Source organism: Musca vetustissima, unplaced genomic scaffold (genome assembly GCF_032173495.1).
Source record: "Musca vetustissima isolate MV318-11 ecotype Yass unplaced genomic scaffold, APGP_CSIRO_Mvet_v1 utg31629, whole genome shotgun sequence".
Taxonomy (NCBI): Eukaryota; Metazoa; Arthropoda; class Insecta; order Diptera; family Muscidae; genus Musca; species Musca vetustissima.
The window spans coordinates 145784-157847 of NW_026882559.1; the positions used below are offsets into that span (position 1 = coordinate 145784).

General features: G+C 32.5%; 1 long non-coding RNA gene across 1 annotated transcript; it reads right to left on the bottom strand.

The window, feature by feature from the left end:
- Positions 1-339: 339 nt before the first annotated feature.
- Positions 340-7327, bottom strand: LOC133329052 (uncharacterized). Its single transcript, XR_009754301.1, has 2 exons — positions 7090-7327; positions 340-407 (listed from the first exon to the last, which is right to left on the bottom strand). It is a non-coding gene; the product is annotated as an uncharacterized LOC133329052 (long non-coding RNA).
- Between the last annotated feature and the right edge of the window lie 4737 nt (positions 7328-12064).

Genomic DNA, 12064 nt, shown 5'->3' on the forward strand with positions numbered 1-12064 from the left:
TTTAGAGCACTTTCCGTCGAAGAACAATTGTGTCGAATGACGTGGAGCGACAGAGAAAGATAGATAGACAAGCGACAGATAGTATAAATGATTTACGACTTTTCCCAAATAGAATTTTCAATGTAATGGAAAATCGACTTATTTATTTAAATTTAGCACTTTGTTTTATTTTCTTGACGTTTATTAAAACTGGATTTATTTTTATGTATTGAGATTTTTTAAATTGATTTTTGGTTGTTTGTTTTGTTTTGTTTTCCTCTTGCTATGCACTTTTTAATTTAAAGTTGACTATAAGGCTTGTTTGTTTTGCAATTTGATTTCTTGTTTTGCCTGTTGGTGTTTTCTTTACAAATGTTGTGTTGTGTTGTGATCTACCTCAAAGATACTAAAGACTACAACTACACTGCCTGCAACAAAGAAACAAAGAAAGAAAAAATGCAACAACAATTAAGTTGGATTATACATTTAACAAATATATAGTAGGGCCTAAAGTTTTTAATTTTTGGGAGTCGTATACAAACATATAATTTAAAATTCATCGGCTACAATCGCAAGACAGGCAGTTAGTTATCGTAGAATTCAAAATATAAACAAAAAAATACTACAGTATTAAAATATTTCTTCCCTGAGAAGAAATTATAAATTCCTATATTAAAACATTGCTTGGGTTTCAATACTATTGGCCATCTATAAGAAGACTCGTGGGTTTCTACAACGAGACATTTCAGTCATATATAAGAAGTTCATTTCTTTACCTGCTATAAGAATAATCGTTGTTATTTAAGAAGAAAATATTTAGTACTCTACTCTAGAGAAGTTCTTCATACTCTTGAGGTCCTTATTTGTCAGTTTGATTAATTTTTAGTTATTAATTCAACTCTGAAAATCCAGAAAGACCTTGAAGGTTATATTGGGTTTGCTTCTATTCACCAAAATTTGAAAATAATAGATGTTAATTTGCGCTTACAAATCATCAGTATTTAGAAATTTTGGTCTATGTTTTGACATGTAACGATACTAAAATTTACTATTGAAAATATCTTTACGATGTTAAAGAATTTTATAATAAATTCGGTAACGCTGTACCATATTAACCACATACAGCTCTCCTTGCAGCTTATTAACATTTTATGACTTAATTAAGAACAATTTTTTTTTCAATTTCTGTTAATTGTATTTTAAATGTCAAATTAATTTTTTATACTCAATGTGCCCTTTGCATGATTTTTTCGTTATATGGAATATGCATGTATGTATATGTATTTATCAAGTGAGACTATTCCGAACAACAGAATCTCCAAAAAAATATACACATGTCAGCAATTTATAATTGTTTTCAATTTTTCCTTAAATTCACTACAGTGATGTTGAAAATTGAACATATTATTATTATTTATTTTATAGTGATACATCGAATGTAATTATTTAGCTTACTATTGCTTCCATATTTGCAATTAAGAATTGACACCGCAATTTTCTGACATATCTTAGCGCCTACACTTAATTCCCACCTATTTTGCATTCTTTGTCTTTCTTCTTACACTGGAATTTTATTGCACAGTGCATTTTGTTGCCATTAATTTAACCATCATAGTAATCAAGTTGATATATTTATATGGCAGCAATTCATTCATATTTGATACATACTCACACTTACACACAGTTATTCTTCTCTATATGTGTGAGTGAGTGTCCGTAGATGGGATGCATGTGAAACCAATAAACAAACGCGCTAACTGCCAATCAAGTATACACGTGACTACGTAATTACAACAATTGCACTGGTTCGCCAGCTTCGACTGCATGTTAACACATTCATTGTCACATACAGACATACGTACGTACATACCATATTTGCAATAGACTACTGCTGCAAATGGTGTATGTTTGTGAGTGTGTAGACGTTAGACGTTTGTTCCAAATATACGTAATATGCATTGTTATTGTTGTATGTCTACGTCGTTTAATTCATACATATGATGAGGATGATGATGTTCGTCCAAGTCATCTACATGGTATTCATACCTAAATGTTTGTTTGATTCCAATAGATGGTTGGTTGGTTGGATGGATGGATGAATGAATAGACGAATAGATGTGTCTACTTCTATTTGATGGCCATTCGATTTGGTGTGAGGCCGTTTTCAAAGATATTGCTGTCGCTGTTGGCGGGGAAAGGGGTCTTTGTGGCAATGTTTATGATTGTTACTCATGTTTAATTATATTTCTATAATTTATGGTGGCATTTTGAGAGATAAATATATCTATTAATAATTTAAAATACAGCAGCATCTGAAAAATGATAATCTATGCCTAATACAATTATGTTCACACTTAAACATTTTTATTTGCAATATTAGTAATATTGTGGCGTGTATTTGAATTTTGTACTTCGTTCGAGGTAATCATTTTTACAGTATCGCTATGAAGAATGATCGTGAATATAAACGTTGAGGCATGGAATGGAATGTGTTTCAGAATTGATTTCTGGGAGGGAATTCAAATTTTGAACTCATAAGCAAAAGTCGAGTAAACGTTTTAAAACTTATACCTGTACATAAAGTATCGTTCCAGAACCCGAAAGAATCTACTTATTTTACAAGTTTTGCATCTTTTTACTTGAAACCTTTTTCTGAACCCACTAAACTGGTAAAACATTGAACCAAATTTAAGAGAACACAAAACAAAATGACGTTCTCTTTGTACACTTTTTACTCGAAAAATTTGTCCGAGTAAAAATGATAAACAGGAACATGAAGTATTGTCATCTAATTTTGGCATATTTACTAGATTTTCGTTCCCGAACTTTTCAAATTATTTTGTACTCTGAGAGTGATTTTGAGATGTTTCCTTTTTACTGGCTTTGCTATTAAAAAAGTACTGGAACTGACCAAATGTAGTCAAATATTCATTTTGAAATTAGATTTTTAAGGTATTTTAAATATTTTTATACATTAGTTTTGATTTAAATGCCTTGTACATAGCTGCACTTTGTATTTAGCTGTTCAAAATCAAAATTGATCGAGTATTCCAGAAAATGTAACATTGCCCTATTTTTATGCAGTAATTTCACTTACGTGCACTTTGAGGTAGGAAAGAGATTTAAGATATCTGAACTTTTGACTGTACCGCACAGAAATAATTGCATTGTAGCTCAGAGGGGCAGAGTTCAGAGATAATGCCCGAACTTGAACTTTTTGTGTAGATAAATTCTATTATGGTACCAAAACAGCATATTTATTCGCGAGACGTTCTATATATCGATATAAATATAATATGGACCTTGTTTTCTCGCATTGGAAAAAGGCTCTACTAGAACTTGATAGCTTTCGGATCATTAGTCAAATTATATATTTTTAATGCCATAATGAACATTTAATTTTGAGAATGAAAGATATTGATATTGTAGAAAATAATAATACTAATGCTTGAATTAATATTTAATAATATTTAATAATAAATATTTATGTCTCTGGTTGCAGTTAATCCAGGTTACTTTGAGGTGACCTATCATCACTGAAACCGAAAGATTGATATTTTTCAATTTTGTGAAAATGTCATGTATTTTCCATTATTGATAATTTGTTATAGGACCAAACGATTTGGCAGAAAATTCTTTTTGAGTTTTCAATTGACTCCCACCTTACAAAAACAGAGGAAATTCAACCACTTCTCAATCGGAATGTGTATTTAAAAGATTCATATGAATGTGAAGTCATGTATAGCGAATCAAATGCGGTAAAGGACAATTAAAACTTAAAAATACTGTTTTCCTTCCCTTCATCGCAATTCATGGCATCCCAAATACAGTTTACATCTGCAAAAGGTCAACATCAAAAATGCATTACTCTATAATATTAAAAATTGACAAATGAGAAGTATACTTCTCTGGACTTTTATTATACTAGCCAATGTGTTTCTTCTTCAAAATTTAAGACCGTCTTGACATTAACATGATTTTCAACCGAGTTGCTTTGATTTGCAAAGTAAGACGAAGATGCCGTAAACCATATCACACACTTTTGGAGGAATCACACAAAATTGGGCGCATTCTGACTTCACTTGTTAACAAACAGTCAACAGACTATCGAGTAAGGACTTCCTAGTCAATATGGAAGAGACTTTGAAGTACTTACTTCATTTACTGCTAATATTGTCTAAACATGTATTTCCTAACGAAAATTTTTAAAACTATTTAACAAGCTTTTGCTAGTGTCCATACGTGGTCCAGAGCGATTAAAAAAATCAAAGATCCATGTGAAGGTTTTATAGTTTCCTTCCTTTGTCGTCGTATCATCAATACAGAATTTTGTCTACCAATCCATTCAAAAAAAATAATATCTAAAATGTTTTAAACTTTTTACTCGAAAATTACTCCTGTGCCCACGTCGAAATCGTATTTAATGTAATGAAAGCAGTAAGTGTTATTTATTTCAATAATTTCACTTATACATTTCTATTTTCCCGACGGCAAACTCAAACTATTGTAGACAGACTATAGAATTAAATCATTTCTCCCTTAAACAAATATGATCTAGTCAAGATTACGTTTTACAATGTAAACGTAAACCTTATGACGTAAACTTTATTATAATTGTCTGGCGACCTGTAATTCGCTTCATGTTAAATTGCATATTGAATAAAATAAATCTACTTTGTAAGTCATAATTGCAAAATCCCTCATCTAAATTGTATTCAATAAATTTCAATTTATTGTGTAAAAACTAGTTTTTTATTATTGAAAAATGTGTGATTATGAAAAAGACCAGAAAAGGGTTAAGATAAGTAAATAAAATGGAATTTTAGTTTTGCTTGCTTGACAGCAGTGCTTTCAAATGAAACTCTAGATTAAAAAAAAAAAACAATTTACTTTTTCTGAGTAGTTATCATTTAATTAATACAACACACATGTTATGGGAATTATGCACACTCAGATATCGAACATTTATCCCGCCAATTCGTGTAAATTCCGTTTTACTTTTCAACTCAGATTGAAAATAACCATAAACTTCATTGTAAGTTATCGCAAAACAATTCCCAAGTGGAAACATTTCTAAGGTTTCTCCCATTAGTTGTATTCTACCAATTACGCAAACTGCGGAATAATCACTTGAAATCCCCCCTCCTCCTCTCCTTCTTCACTCTCATTACTCGATTGCACTTTGAACTTTGTGGAAAAAAAGTTCAACTTGAAACTTTATTCGTGCAAACAACTTCTAATTATCATTACCACCACCCACACAATGGCAAGAAATAGTTAAGGTATCACTTGAGAATTTACACACACACAAACACACGCACAGACGGACACACAGGTAAATCCCACAAAAACTTGGAAATTCCATAACACTCTCCTTCGGCTTACACGTTAACGAGGATACGGAAATAACAATGCGTTTATCAATCGGACGAGAAGCACAACAACAATGAACGAATAAACGAACGAACATTGGTAAAAACAAGCACGAAGGTAAATGAGATTGGAGTTACAACGAATAATCAGCTGTTACAATCTTGAAAAAGGCAACAACAACAACCGAAACCTGAACAGAATCAGCTGAGCTGCAATGAAACTCTCCGAAAGAGGAGGTGGGGAACGGGGGGTTGCAGAGCAAATATGTATTCAACTGCAAACGAGTTAAGCGCCACCACAATAACAATAACATTGACCGTTTGTTTATGTGCGAAGATACTTGAAGCCGGTGTCCGGTGGTCGTTCGTCAATTGATGTAACCAATGGAATATTTGTGTGTGTGAATGTGTTTGTGCCTAAGTATCAAAGAGGAAATAACCGGCATAGTGTGTTATTGTTAAACAATGAATATTTCTAGCAATATATTCACACAATACACGTCAAATGAATCATAACAAATCCGTTTATCACAATAATAGGAGTAAACATAAACACACCTAAAGCTAACCTAATTCCTCCCAACCAACCGTGCAAAATTAAAAATACGAACAGATGAAGATGTTTACAACTCTATTTTAACCAAAATTATTGAGTCCACTATACGCCTTAAATACACTCACTGACATGTCCGATGCCGTATAAAATTAACAATTCGTGTTGGCTAATTACAATAACAATTACTTGTGACTACAAATCTTCATTTTTTAAACAATTTGTAATTCAATACATCATTTGAGCTATTTGCAAAATGTCAGACAATAACTGGACATACTGACATGGGACCTAAGGAACACAAAAACGCGCGATAACGAAACTGTAAACAAAAACTTTAAAGATACCGGCAATGACCAAGCGTCACATAGCAAAAAATTGCATTGTCGTCTTCATTATCAACGGCAGCAGCAGAACTCTAGAGATATGCTCGGAATGATAATGAGAAAAGCAAATGCAATTTTAAAGGCCAGGCGGCAAGGGTAGCCGGGTGACGGTTATGAAGGAGGAAGATGACGCCGCGGCAGCACACTTCGTAACGCACTTTTCGCACGAGTTTCGTTTGCATGGAGATGGGACGTATATTCAAATATTCCCAAAGAGCAACTACTATATGCCAAATAGCAAAAAAAAGAGAGTGAGAGTCTTGTTGAGGTGGCTGCAATTTTGTTTTTGGTAGGTGGGTGGTAAATAAATAAACCTTTTGCCTATTCACACATACACTCACATATACCCAGACAGACATTCACTAGCGTGCAAATGCAATGAGAACGAACAAATTTTGCATAGACCCCCAAAAAGAAATAGGCCTCAATTTTTCTGTTGTTATTGTTTTTGTATTTGCTTTTTGTTGTTGTTCTGTTCATCATTGCTTGTTTGAATAAAAACTTGAATTGGAGGAAAAATAATCAATTTTTCAAAACAGCAATTTTGTATTGAAATCACACATAAACTCAATTCATAATAAAAATATTCTATTTCATTTTGCTTTGTTTCGATTTGATTTATTTTCACATTCTTTTCGGTATTTCCTACAACTTGTGTTTCACTAGTTTCAATTGATTTCCAATCGAATTCAATTTTGAATTTCTATTAATTTTAAAAAACTTTTTTTGTGTCGAACGGTTGTTTAGTCGTTGGGTCGATCGGCCGGTCGACAACAATTATTTATTTATTTGTTATTACACTAATTCTAGGATGGAACACCACAAACACTTGTCGTCGCTGTGATGGAGAACACACAGCGCTCTGCTAATAATCTTCGATAGGTAAATGTATAGGTAATAGAAGCAAGCGCTCGCGACAACTACCGACACGATACTGTTTGCTAAACTGTCTTTCACATGCGACGTAACTCGATGAGGAGATAGATGTATTCTTCACAATAATGCCGAAATACGAACGCTTTACTGGCTGGCTGGTTGGTTGGCTATGCAGCGTTTGCAGTGACGACGATGACGACAACACAAAACGATAATAGCGGCATCCCAAACAGAACAAACTTACAGCAGCAGCAACAACAACGACTACGACAGCAACAAAAACACAATGCCATGCAACAACACGCTCAAATGCATGAATAGGGAAAAACTATAAAACCGTATCACCAGCAGCAACAACAACAACAACGAGAACAACTTTTACGAGAATCAAAAGTACACCGACACGAAGCCAACATGCAAAAATCACATACTCACACTTGAATCTCTCGCGAGAGAGCCAGCACTAACAGTTATAGTGGATCACACCTCCCCACTTAGGGCAACCGATAACCACACAAATGCACACACACACATGTCAGACATAGCCCCACAGCACTCTGTGCATTGAATGCAAAAACAAGAACAATAACAAAAAAACAAATGCAATTCAAAACACTGCACACACCGTACTGGAGCAGCAGCGCCAGTGAACACACAGACATACCTCCTTACACCTTTGCAATCGAGCACACATGTACTTCGTCTGTAAGATGACTTTCAAAGAGCATCGATAAAGCTCAGTTCTCTTTAGCCATTAAAATGCCGGTACATTGTAGGATTTGTTAAAAGCTTTCTTCAATTTTGTAAACAAAAATAAATGTTCTCTTTCACTGTGAAACTTTGTTAATTAATATGAGCAAAGGAATGCAGGGCTTAATGGTGCCAAAAGCGGATACGGATATGACGTCTTACTCTGCACAGTGGAAGAGTAGCATGTAAAAACGGCCTTAACATTTAACAGCCTCATCGCTTGGTTAGTGTTAAATGCTAAATAATAATTGCAGGTATCAAAAAGATTGGCACGATTTTTTTAATTTTTTATACCAAATAGGTAATTGCTACCACAAACAATTACTTATTTGGTATAAAAAATTATTTTTAAATTATTTTATTTTATACCACTTTGAAAATGTACTTTAAATTAACACACCATATGTGAATCTACAATGATTACACCCGCGGTAACCTGTTGACAGACTCATTTTATATAAAGTAATTGTGTAATTCGTAGCGATTTCTTGGGATGGGATATGCAAATTGGTATGAAAGGGGGAGAAACTTATGGGATGACCTAATATTTTTGTCTGTTTGTCGAGTCTTTATGCATTTTGACAAAATAGTTTATGAAGAAATATCCAGGGGCATGTTAAGAATAAAAACGCTAATACCCGAAAATGTTTGTTTAAAATGTAAATAAAATCAGAGATCCGCACATAAAATATATATTTTTATTTTGCTATAAAGAGATTAAAACGTTTAATATTGTTCGCTCTGTTGTTATGATATCGTAACAACTCTGAATTTCCCAGGGGCATCAACAAAAAATTTAGCTTAACAAGGAAGGACGGACATAATAATTTCAAAAATGAAAAAAATCAAGAATATGTTTTTTCTGTTTCAGTCATTCCTCAAGTGAGAGAATAATTTTTTATTACACTCTGAAGGCCTGGCTTTTCCCAAAAATTCACTCAATATACGATATACGATATATATACGATATACGATACCGTAACGTACCGTAAAATTTTATCGAAAATGTTGGGTAAGGTTGGTATCTTGACTATAATTACGGATAATAAAAATGTTCGCGGAAAATTTTTTATCCGTGAACAAAAAACATTGTTTTTTTGTTTTTCCATCCAATTTTCGCGGAAATCAATCAACAAAATCAAAAAAATAATCAAAAATCATTAATTTTGGAAAAAATTTTGATGAAAATTAATAGTATAACAGTTTTATAACAGTATAACAGTTAACGGTGCCGCCATCTATTGATTGTTATTCACAATTGTAATGCAGGGTTCGTTACTTTGATGGTTGGTGCAACGAATAAATCCTCAACTAAAAGAAGATACCATATTCCGTTGTTTTGTATATTTATTTTCTCTTGCACCACCTTGTGTCAGATATTAATTTTCCATAAAACACATGAGGTTACAAGGTGACCCCAAAAATATATTTTGTGTTCACAAATTAATTTTCATCAAAATTTGTTCCAAAATTAATGATTTTTGATTATTTTTTTGATTTTGTTGATTGATTTCCGCGAAAATTGGATGGAACAATTTTTGGGAAAAGCCAGCCAGCCAGGCCTTCAGAGTGTAATAAAAATTATTCTCTCACTTGAGGAATGGCTGAAACAGAAAAAACATATTCTTGATTTTTTTCATTTTTGAAATTATTATGTCCGTCCTTCCTTGTTAAGCTAAATTTTTTGTTGATGCCCCTGGGAAATTCAGAGTTGTTACGATATCATAACAACAGAGCGAACAATATTAAACGTTTTAATCTCTTTATAGCAAAATAAAAATATATATTTTATGTGCGGATCTCTGATTTTATTTACATTTTAAACAAACATTTTCGGGTATTAGCGTTTTTATTCTTAACATGCCCCTGGATATTTCTTCATAAACTATTTTGTCAAAATGCATAAAGACTCGACAAACAGACAAAAATATTAGGTCATCCCATAAGTTTCTCCCCCTTCATACCAATTTGCATATCCCATCTTGATCAACTGCCTATGTACCGTTGTATTGGGAATGGTAGTGCCATCCACTATCTATGACGGATTTTCAGTGAGCACAGTCTTGAAAGAGCTCTGGGACAACTGAAACCGATGCCATAAACGGCATAGAGATCCTAATATTATGCATATCGAATTCTGAGCTATCATTTAAATGGTGTAAATCAGTCAGCAAAAATATGTAGTATAAACCCCCTTACTTACTTATGCCCTTACCTTCGCCCACAAGTTTCGAAACGAAATAGTGTAGTTGATTTTTTATTTATTGTTATTTGTTATTAAAATAATGTTAAAATAAAAGTCCTAAAAAGAGTTTTTTTTACGGAAAAAATAAAAATCCCAAAAAGAATTTTATTTTTATTTTTCACCTACTAAATTTTCAACATTGCAATTATTTATTAAAAACCAAGTTTGGTGTTTGTTTTCACTAATTAGGAAAACATTTATCAAGGCGGCATTGGCATATTTCAAGCATTTTCTTAGATATGGGGGGTGGTCCACATTTGAAGCATGGTCCACATTACCAGAAGTTACTCTATTATGGAATATATTATTTTACTTCCTGCGAATTTTTATATTTTTTGTTGCATCGTCTTCTATATTATGTTTATAAAACAATTCTATCCGGGTTAATATATACATATTTTTCTATCATATACACAGCATAATATATCCACGAAACAAAATCTCAAAGTTGATAAACATCGTTCATTTGTGTTGGTGTTATCAGGGTTCATTTTTGGTAAATTATATTAACCGATTTTACTTTGAAAACATTCATCTGACAAACTGTACACACAGAACTTATTATACAGAAGAATCAACAGTAAAAATCCATAAAAGGAACAAAAAATAATAATAATAATTCAATGCGTGGTAGTTTGAAGTTACAATCTTCATTTCGACTCAATCACTTGAAACAAATTTGTTTTGTTATTTTTGTTTACACACGTTCAATCATCAAGTGCATTTGTAGGCCCGTTTTGTACAAAGTTTATATCTGACCGACAGATCTATTAAAGAAAAATGTCTTCCCTATTGTACTTTCTCCAAGAAAAAGCAAGTAAAAAAGTGTCAGTCACTGTTGCCGACAAATACAAATATTAGTAAGTGGGGAAAAAGCATGTTGCCAGCGTGATAAAATAGAAATTGATATTAGAACATCTGGTATGTTCTTTCGGAATGTGTAGAGTATGAATTAATTATTCTCAGTATATTAAAATATCAATTAATAAAAATCCATCTCTCCTTCGAAAAATAATATTTGTTTTTTTTTAAAGAATTTTGACTATAAAAATGCTTATTTATTTTAAGCACGTATCTGACATGACTGCATGCGGTCTAATGCCATTCGTTAAAAAATAATCTGAAGAGACTGGATGAGTACAGACGATTTTGGTCGCAATTGTTTATCAAACACTCGGAGACACAATTGTCTTCGATAAATACAGTGGGAGAAACGAAAATCGAAGAGCCCGGAACAATAGAACGTATTAATTAATTTTTGAACATTACATACCTATATAGTATATATAATATGTATTTTTAGAATTTTAGCAGAATGCTCAATTAACATTTTGACAAAGAAAATTAGGTTAGAAATACACTACTTGGTATGAATAAAAAAAATGAAGCTTTGCTCGTAGGTACATACATACATATTAATGCTATTATGATCCACATAGTGGGCAAGATTCGTCTCGTCTTTAAAAAAACAGGTTGACCCTGAGGAAATGGTAACGTTAAGTTTCGCACGTTTTTTATTATTCGTTGCCGCACAACTGTATGTATATTTTATACACATGCATGTGAATATTTTTCATTCGAATATTGGAGAGTGCAATTTGTAAAGATAAGAGCATAAGTTTTGGGGGGATTCCTCTCTGTTTATATTTACCTGTTCTTTTATAAACAATGTGAAATTCCTCAAACAAAACAGATGAGAGGTTGTAAAGGTATACACGTAAGGGTACAATGAACTTTGTGGTCTGTGCTTATGGAAAGGTGAAAAAGGATTGAGCAAAACAAAAAAATGATTCAAACAAAAGTCAACAGTTTGGTAGAGTTTGGCACATTGATCATTTTTGTATACATATAAGTATGAGAGTTATGCCTTGAGTGAAAATCAAAAATCTAAATTTTATTCTAA